The 7,500-nt window shown below is 46.0% G+C and overlaps 1 protein-coding gene across 3 annotated transcripts in view; it reads left to right on the top strand.

Annotated features, from left to right (window-relative positions):
• The window catches only part of LOC123774910 (allatostatin-A receptor), a 395,408-nt gene that overhangs the window by 182,826 nt on the left and 205,082 nt on the right, over positions 1-7,500 (top strand). The gene's annotated exons all lie outside the window — the stretch shown is intronic.

Genomic DNA, 7,500 nt, shown 5'->3' with positions numbered 1-7,500 from the left:
AGTAACGACGTTTCGGTCCGTCCTGGATCCTTATCAGATAGTGACTTGATAAGGGGTCCAGGACTTGATAAGGGGCCCAGGACTTGATAAGGGCCCAGGACTTGATAAGGGCCCAGGACTTGGTAAGGGCCCAGGACTTGATAAGGGGTCCAGGACTTGATAAGTGGTCCAGGACTTGATAAGGATTCCAGGACTTGATAAGGGCCCAGGACTTGATAAGGGCCCAGGACTTGATAAGGGGTCCAGGACTTGTTAAGGGGTCCAGGACTTTATAAGAGCACAGGACTTGATAAGGGGCCCAGGACATAATAAGGGTTCCAGGACTTGATAAGGGGTCCAGGACTTGATAAGGGGTCCAGGACTTGATAAGGGGTCCAGGACTTGATAAGGGCTCAGGACTTGATAAGGGGTCCAGGACTTGATAAGGGGTCCAGGACTTGATAAGGGGTCCAGGACTTGATAAGGGCTCAGGACTTGATAAGACCCCAGGTCTTGCTAATACCCCAAGACTTGATAAAGGGGCCAGAAAAGACCTAAATTCGTATGTCTGGGCTGGATTATCTTTAACCTCGATATTGCAAGTTATTCCCTGCAAAGGAGTGTTGCATGTTTTGAAACGTAAACCCGCCAATGCAAAAGCAATTTTGTATATTGTGTTCTCCATAACATGGCTGAAGTATAAATGGAAGAAAGTGCGTAACAAGTGTCATGTGAATAAGGTTTTGAATATATCAACACGGAATAGAACAGGAAACATTATATATAGAATTTGGGATAAGATGAAATTCAGGAAAGATCTGAATAAATATTGGATTGGGAACAGGGTTGTTGATTTGTGGAACACATTACTGGGTAATATGATACACCCTGTGAACGTGTAATTGTTAGACATATATATATATATATAAATGCGTTTTGATGGATTATAAATAGGAGCTGCCTCATATGGACCAATAGGAGCTGCCTCGTATGGACCAATAGGAGCTGCCTCATATGGACCAATAGGAGCTGCCTCGTATGGACCAATAGGAGCTGCCTCATATGGACCAATAGGAGCTGCCTCATATGGACCAATAGGAGCTGCCTCGTATGGACCAATAGGAGCTGCCTCATATGGACCAATAGGAGCTGCCTCATATGGACCAATAGGAGCTGCCTCGTATGGACCAATAGGAGCTGCCTCGTATGGACCAATAGGAGCTGCCTCGTATGGACCAATAGGAGCTGCCTCGTATGGACCAATAGGAGCTGCCTCGTATGGACCAATAGCAGCTGCCTCGTATGGACCAATAGGAGCTGCCTCGTATGAACCAATAGGAGCTGCCTCGTATGGACCAATAGGAGCTGCCTCGTATGGGCCAATAGCAGCTGCCTCGTATGGACCAATAGGAGCTGCCTCGTATGGACCAATAGGAGCTGCCTCGTATGGACCAATAGGAGCTGCCTCGTATGGGCCAATAGGAGCTGCCTCGTATGGACCAATAGGAGCTGCCTCGTATGAACCAATAGCAGCTGCCTCGTATGGACCAATAGGAGCTGCCTCGTATGGACCAATAGCAGCTGCCTCATATGGACCAATAGCAGCTGCCTCGTATGGACCAATAGCAGCTGCCTCATATGGACCAATAGGAGCTGCCTCGTATGGACCAATAGCAGCTGCCTCGTATAGACCAATAGCAGCTGCCTCGTATGGACCAATAGGAGCTGCCTCGTATGTACCAATAGGAGCTGCCTCGTATAGACCAATAGCAGCTGCCTCGTATAGACCAATAGCAGCTGCCTCGTATGGACCAATAGGAGCTGCCTCGTATGGACCAATAGGAGCTGCCTCGTATGGGCCAATAGGAGCTGCCTCGTATGGACCAATAGCAGCTGCCTCGTATGGGCCAATAGCAGCTGCCTCGTATGGACCAATAGGAGCTGCCTCGTATGGGCCAATAGGAGCCGCCTCGTATGGACCAATAGCAGCTGCCTCGTATGGGCCAATAGCAGCTGCCTCGTATAGACCAATAGGAGCGGCCTCGTATGGACCAATAGGAGCTGCCTCATATGTACCAATAGGAGCTACCTCGTATTGACCAATAGGAGCTACCTCGTATGGACCAATAGGAGCTGCCTCGTATGTACCAATAGCAGCTGCCTCGTATGGACCAATAGGAGCTGCCTCGTATGGACCAATAGCAGCTGCCTCGTATGGACCAATAGGAGCTGCCTCGTATGGACCAATAGCAGCTGCCTCGTATGGGCCAATAGCAGCTGCCTCGTATAGACCAATAGGAGCTGCCTCGTATGGACCAATAGGAGCTGCCTCGTATGGACCAATAGGAGCTGCCTCGTATGGACTAATAGGAGCTGCCTCATATGGGCCAGATGACTAGTTTCATCAAATGGTTCACCATTCACGTGGACAGGAACCCTGCTTCCTCTTGTCCAACTCCTGATACTTATCCATTGGAAGCAACGCATCAGTTACATATTTTGTTATCGTACACAAACTGATAACAATTACAGAGCTCGTCTCCCCTTGTAAATATTTAAATGATAGGAAAACATGCTTTCCCTCTGCCGTCGGATGAAAGTGTTTGCTTCGACTTTCCCTTCCATGAGGAAACCTCATTAGCATAGTAATAACACTGACGGACCTTCTCCACTTCCCGCTGAGAAAATTTAATATTCATAGAGTTCTTGCACGAAACAATCTGTTTTGGCGAAGCTTTCGCTGCCATTGTGTTCCTCCAACATTTTGTGTGTTACCAGTCTGTAAAGTGTGGAAAAGAGGAAGAAATCCAAGTGAGCTTAAAACTGCGAAGGTTGCTTGTGTTAAGTGGACATAGTGACCGGTAAAACTGGTCTCCCAGTGTCTTGAGACGTTCTTGGCGCCAGTTCAGAGGCTGGAGGCGTGAAAGACCTGCTTGTTAGAGTTAGGGAAAATGTCTAACCTAAACTAATCTAACCTCGACCTGCTTTGTAGTTAAAAGTTGTTATGAGGCTAAAGTATTAGGCCTGTATGATTATATGGCCTATTAGGACAAGGAGCTGGGATATGAGGACAAGGAGCTGGGATATGAGGACAAGGAGCTGGGGTATGAGGACAAGGAGCTAGGATATGAGGACAAGGAGCTGGGGTATGAGGACAAGGAGCTGGGATATGAGGACAAGGAGCTGGGATATGAGGACAAGGAGCTGGGGTATGAGGACAAGGAGCTGGGATATGAGGACAAGGAGCTGGGATATGAGGACAAGGAGCTGGGATATGAGGACAAGGAGCTGGGATATGAGGACAAGGAGCTGGGGTATGAGGACAAGGAGCTGGGATATGAGGACAAGGAGCTGGGATATGAGGACAAGGAGCTGGGGTATGAGGACAAGGAGCTGGGATATGAGGACAAGGAGCTGGGGTATGAGGACAAGGAGCTGGGATATGAGGACAAGGAGCGGGGGTATGAGGACAAGGAGCTGGGATATGAGGACAAGGAGCTGGGATATGAGGACAAGGAGCTTGGATATGAGGACTGGGTGAAAATACTGTGCCCAACTACTTGCTTGGATATCCAGAGATCGAACCCGACAAGAAGGGAGAGCGTTACTCCACCGAGCAACGTGCTTGTGGACAAAGACATGCTCACACAATAACGATCTGAACTCAAGTCGCCTAATACAAGAAATCACTTTATTGTTAAAGATAAAAATATCTTAAATGTTTGTACTTCTCCATATTGTGCTTTTGGCAAATACACGATAAAAATAATAATAAATGATCCTCATGAGATTAAGATACGAGACAAACCAATATTATTTTCGAGACTAGCCGGTCGGCCGAGCGGACAGCACGCTGGACTTGTGATCCTGTGGTCCTGGGTTCGATCCCAGGCGCCGGCGAGAAACAATGGGCAGAGTTTCTTTCACCCTATGCCCCTGTTACCTAGCAGTAAAATAGGTACCTGGGTGTTAGTCAGCTGTCACGGGCTGCTTCCTGGGGGTGGAGGCCCGGTCGAGGACCGGGCCGCGGGGACACTAAAAAGCCCCGAAATCATCTCAAGATAACCTCAAGATAAGATAGCCAAATGAGATGTTTGTCTAAGGTTGGAGGCTAGTCACTTGGGGGCTTCCCTCATCCAACTTTGAAGGTTTACTGATGACTTGTACTTGTGAAAATTACAAGTCATTGTACACTTTACTTGTGAAAAGAATCACTAGAGGGTGTCCAGGTTGGTTCCCATGTCTCCTTTGAACGGAGGTCGGCCATTATTTACGAAGTCAGTGGATACCAAATCTCCCAATCCTGAGCACTCCAGTTGCAAACTCTGTGAGCAGGACCTGCGGCATGATCTCCCACACTACATCACCGAATGCCCAGTTATTAGACCTTTCAGACCCGTTGGCATGAAGTACCTGGAGCTTTGCAATGACTTTATTCACTCTCGTGTTTCTTGATGTTATACTCATATTGCACTCAAAATTTGCCAGTGCAGACTACTGAACACATCTTGAGGTTATCTTGAGATGATTTCGGGGCTTTAGTGTCCCCGCGGCCCGATCCTCGACCAGGCCTCCACCCCCAGGAAGCAGCCCGTGACAGCTGACTAACACCCAGGTACCTATTTTACTGCTAGGTAACAGGGGCATAGGGTGAAAGAAACTCTGCCCATTGTTTTGTTCCCATTGAGATGGGAAAAGTGTGTGTGTGTGTGTGTGTGTGTGTGTGTGTGTTAGTGGGTTGTGATATGAAAAGTCCGAGTGTGGGAGGAGATAAAGAGGGTACATAGGGGATACAGAAGAGTATATGAGGGGAGGTGGAGAGAGTGTATAGGGTGAGGTGTATGTATGGGGGGAGGAAAAGGGGGGAAGATAGCCTGGGGCCTCGTAGCCTGGTGGATAGCGCGCAGGGCTCGTAATTCTGTGGCGCGGGTTCGATTCCCGCACGAGGCAGAAACAAATGGGCAAAGTTTCTTTCACCCTGAATGCCCCTGTTACCTAGCAGTAAATAGGTACCTGGGAGTTAGTCAGCTGTCACGGGTTGCTTCCTGGGGGTGGAGGCCTGGTCGAGGACCGGGCCGCGGGGATACTAAAGCCCCGAAATCATCTCAAGATAATCTCAAGATAAAGATACACCATATGGACCCAGGTGCCGCCGAGTAAACCATAAGGTAATCTATGTAGACTAAATGACAGGCATCAGTATACCACTCATCTAGTGGAATACAGTACACATGTTCCTCTCTAATATACAATGCTTAACTATCACAGAGTACTATAAAGATGACTTGTACACTATTGTACATAATTACATTACAAAAAAGGGGGTTATGGGAGTACATGTAATTATACGTACATGTAATTATATTGTACATGTAAATTGTTGAAACAATGTGATAGAAAACTTCCTGGTGGTATGAAAACTCATGTGTCCTGTAATCCTCCAAGATACTATACACTGTAATCCTCCAAGATACTATACACAGTAATCCTCCAAGATACTATACACTGTAATCCTCCAAGATACTATACACAGTAATCCTCCAAGATACTATACACAGTAATCCTCCAAGATACTATACACAGTAATCCTCCAAAATACTATACACAGTAATCCTCCAAGATACTATACACAGTAATCCTTCAAGATACTATACACAGTAATCCTCCAAGATACTATACACAGTAATCCTCCAAGATACTATACACTGTAATCCTCCAAGATACTATACACAGTAATCCTCCAAGATACTATACACAGTAATCCTCCAAGATACTATACACAGTAATCCTCCAAAATACTATACACAGTAATCCTCCAAGATACTATACACAGTAATCCTTCAAGATACTATACACAGTAATCCTCCAAGATACTATACACAGTAATCCTCCAAGATACTATACACAGTAATCCTCCAAGATACTATACACAGTAATCCTCCAAAATACTATACACAGTAATCCTCCAAGATACTATACACTGTAATCCTCCAAGATACTATACACAGTAATCCTCCAAGATACTATACACAGTAAGGGATGCACAGTACACTGGCCTCTACTGGTGGCAACAGTTAACAGATACCACATACACACTCTGGCATACAATCGTTGGTTGTATTCATCGTGCAGAATATACCAGTGTATGAATGTGATATTTTATTTTGCTAGTGATCTATTTTGTTTTTAGGGGTTTGAGTTTTTTTTTGGGGGGGGGGGTTAGTTTTTTTTTTTGGGGGGGGTCAGTTTTTTTTTTGGGGGGGGGTCAGTTGTTTTTTTTTGGGGGGGGGAGCATGTTTTTTTTGGGGGGGGTCAGTTTTTTTTTTTGGGGGGGTCAGTTTTTTTTTTGGGGGGTCAGTTTTTTTTTGGGGGGGGTCAGTTTTTTTTTTTGGGGGGGGGTCAGTTTTTTTTGGGGGGGGTCAGTTTTTTTTTTGGGGGGGGGTCAGTTTTTTTTTTTTAGGGGGGGTCAGTTTTTTTTTGGGGGGGGTCAGTTTTTTTTTTGGGGGGGTCAGTTTTTTTTGGGGGGGGTCAGTTTTTTTTTGGGGGGGGGTCAGTTTTTTTTTTGGGGGGGGGTCAGTTTTTTTTTTTGGGGGGGGCAGTTTTTTTTTGGGGGGGGGCAGTTTTTTTTTTGGGGGGGGGCAGTTTTTTTTTTTGGGGGGGGTCAGTTTTTTTTTTGGGGGGGTCATTTTTTTTTTGGGGGGGGGGTCAGTTTTTTTTGGGGGGGGGTCAGTTTTTTTTTTGGGGGGGTCAGTTTTTTTTTGGGGGGGGTCAGTTTTTTTTTTGGGGGGGGGTCAGTTTTTTTTTGGGGGGGGTCAGTTTTTTTTGGGGGGGGGGCAGTTTTTTTTGGGGGGGGGGTCAGTTTTTTTTTGGGGGGGGTCAGTTTTTTTTTTGGGGGGTCAGTTTTTTTTTTTGGGGGGTCAGTTTTTTTTTGGGGGGGTCAGTTTTTTTTTTGGGGGGGTCAGTTTTTTTTTGGGGGGTCAGTTTTTTTTTGGGGGGGTCAGTTTTTTTTTGGGGGGGGTCAGTTTTTTTTTTGGGGGGGGGGCAGTTTTTTTTTTTGGGGGGGGGTCAGTTTTTTTTTTGGGGGGGGTCAGTTTTTTTTTTTGGGGGGGGGGCAGTTTTTTTTTGGGGGGGGTCAGTTTTTTTTTTTGGAGGGGTCAGTTTTTTTTGGGGGGGGGGTCAGTTTTTTTTGGAGGGGGTCAGTTTTTTTTGGAGGGGTCAGTTTTTTTTTTGGAGGGGTCAGTTTTTTTTGGAGGGGTCAGTTTTTTTTGGGGGGGGGTCAGTTTTTGAGCCGAAAATCGAGATGAACAATTCTCTTAATGAAGTGAGTAAATGGTAATTAAGTAATCAATAATATTTAGTGATCAATATGAAATATTAAAGTGAGATAGGAAGGACTTTCTATATTATCAGTAACCAAAGGCATGAAGGTATAGAGAGGATTAAGGTCTTCAGTATATACAAGGCCTTGGTCGAGGGGTTAAGGTACCATGTACACCAGTTGCATATTGCTCCTGGCTGTCT

The sequence above is a fragment of the Procambarus clarkii genome, chromosome 84, assembly GCF_040958095.1.
Source record: "Procambarus clarkii isolate CNS0578487 chromosome 84, FALCON_Pclarkii_2.0, whole genome shotgun sequence".
NCBI lineage: Eukaryota > Metazoa > Arthropoda > Malacostraca > Decapoda > Cambaridae > Procambarus > Procambarus clarkii.
This window is presented reverse-complemented; position numbering and strand designations above follow the sequence as displayed.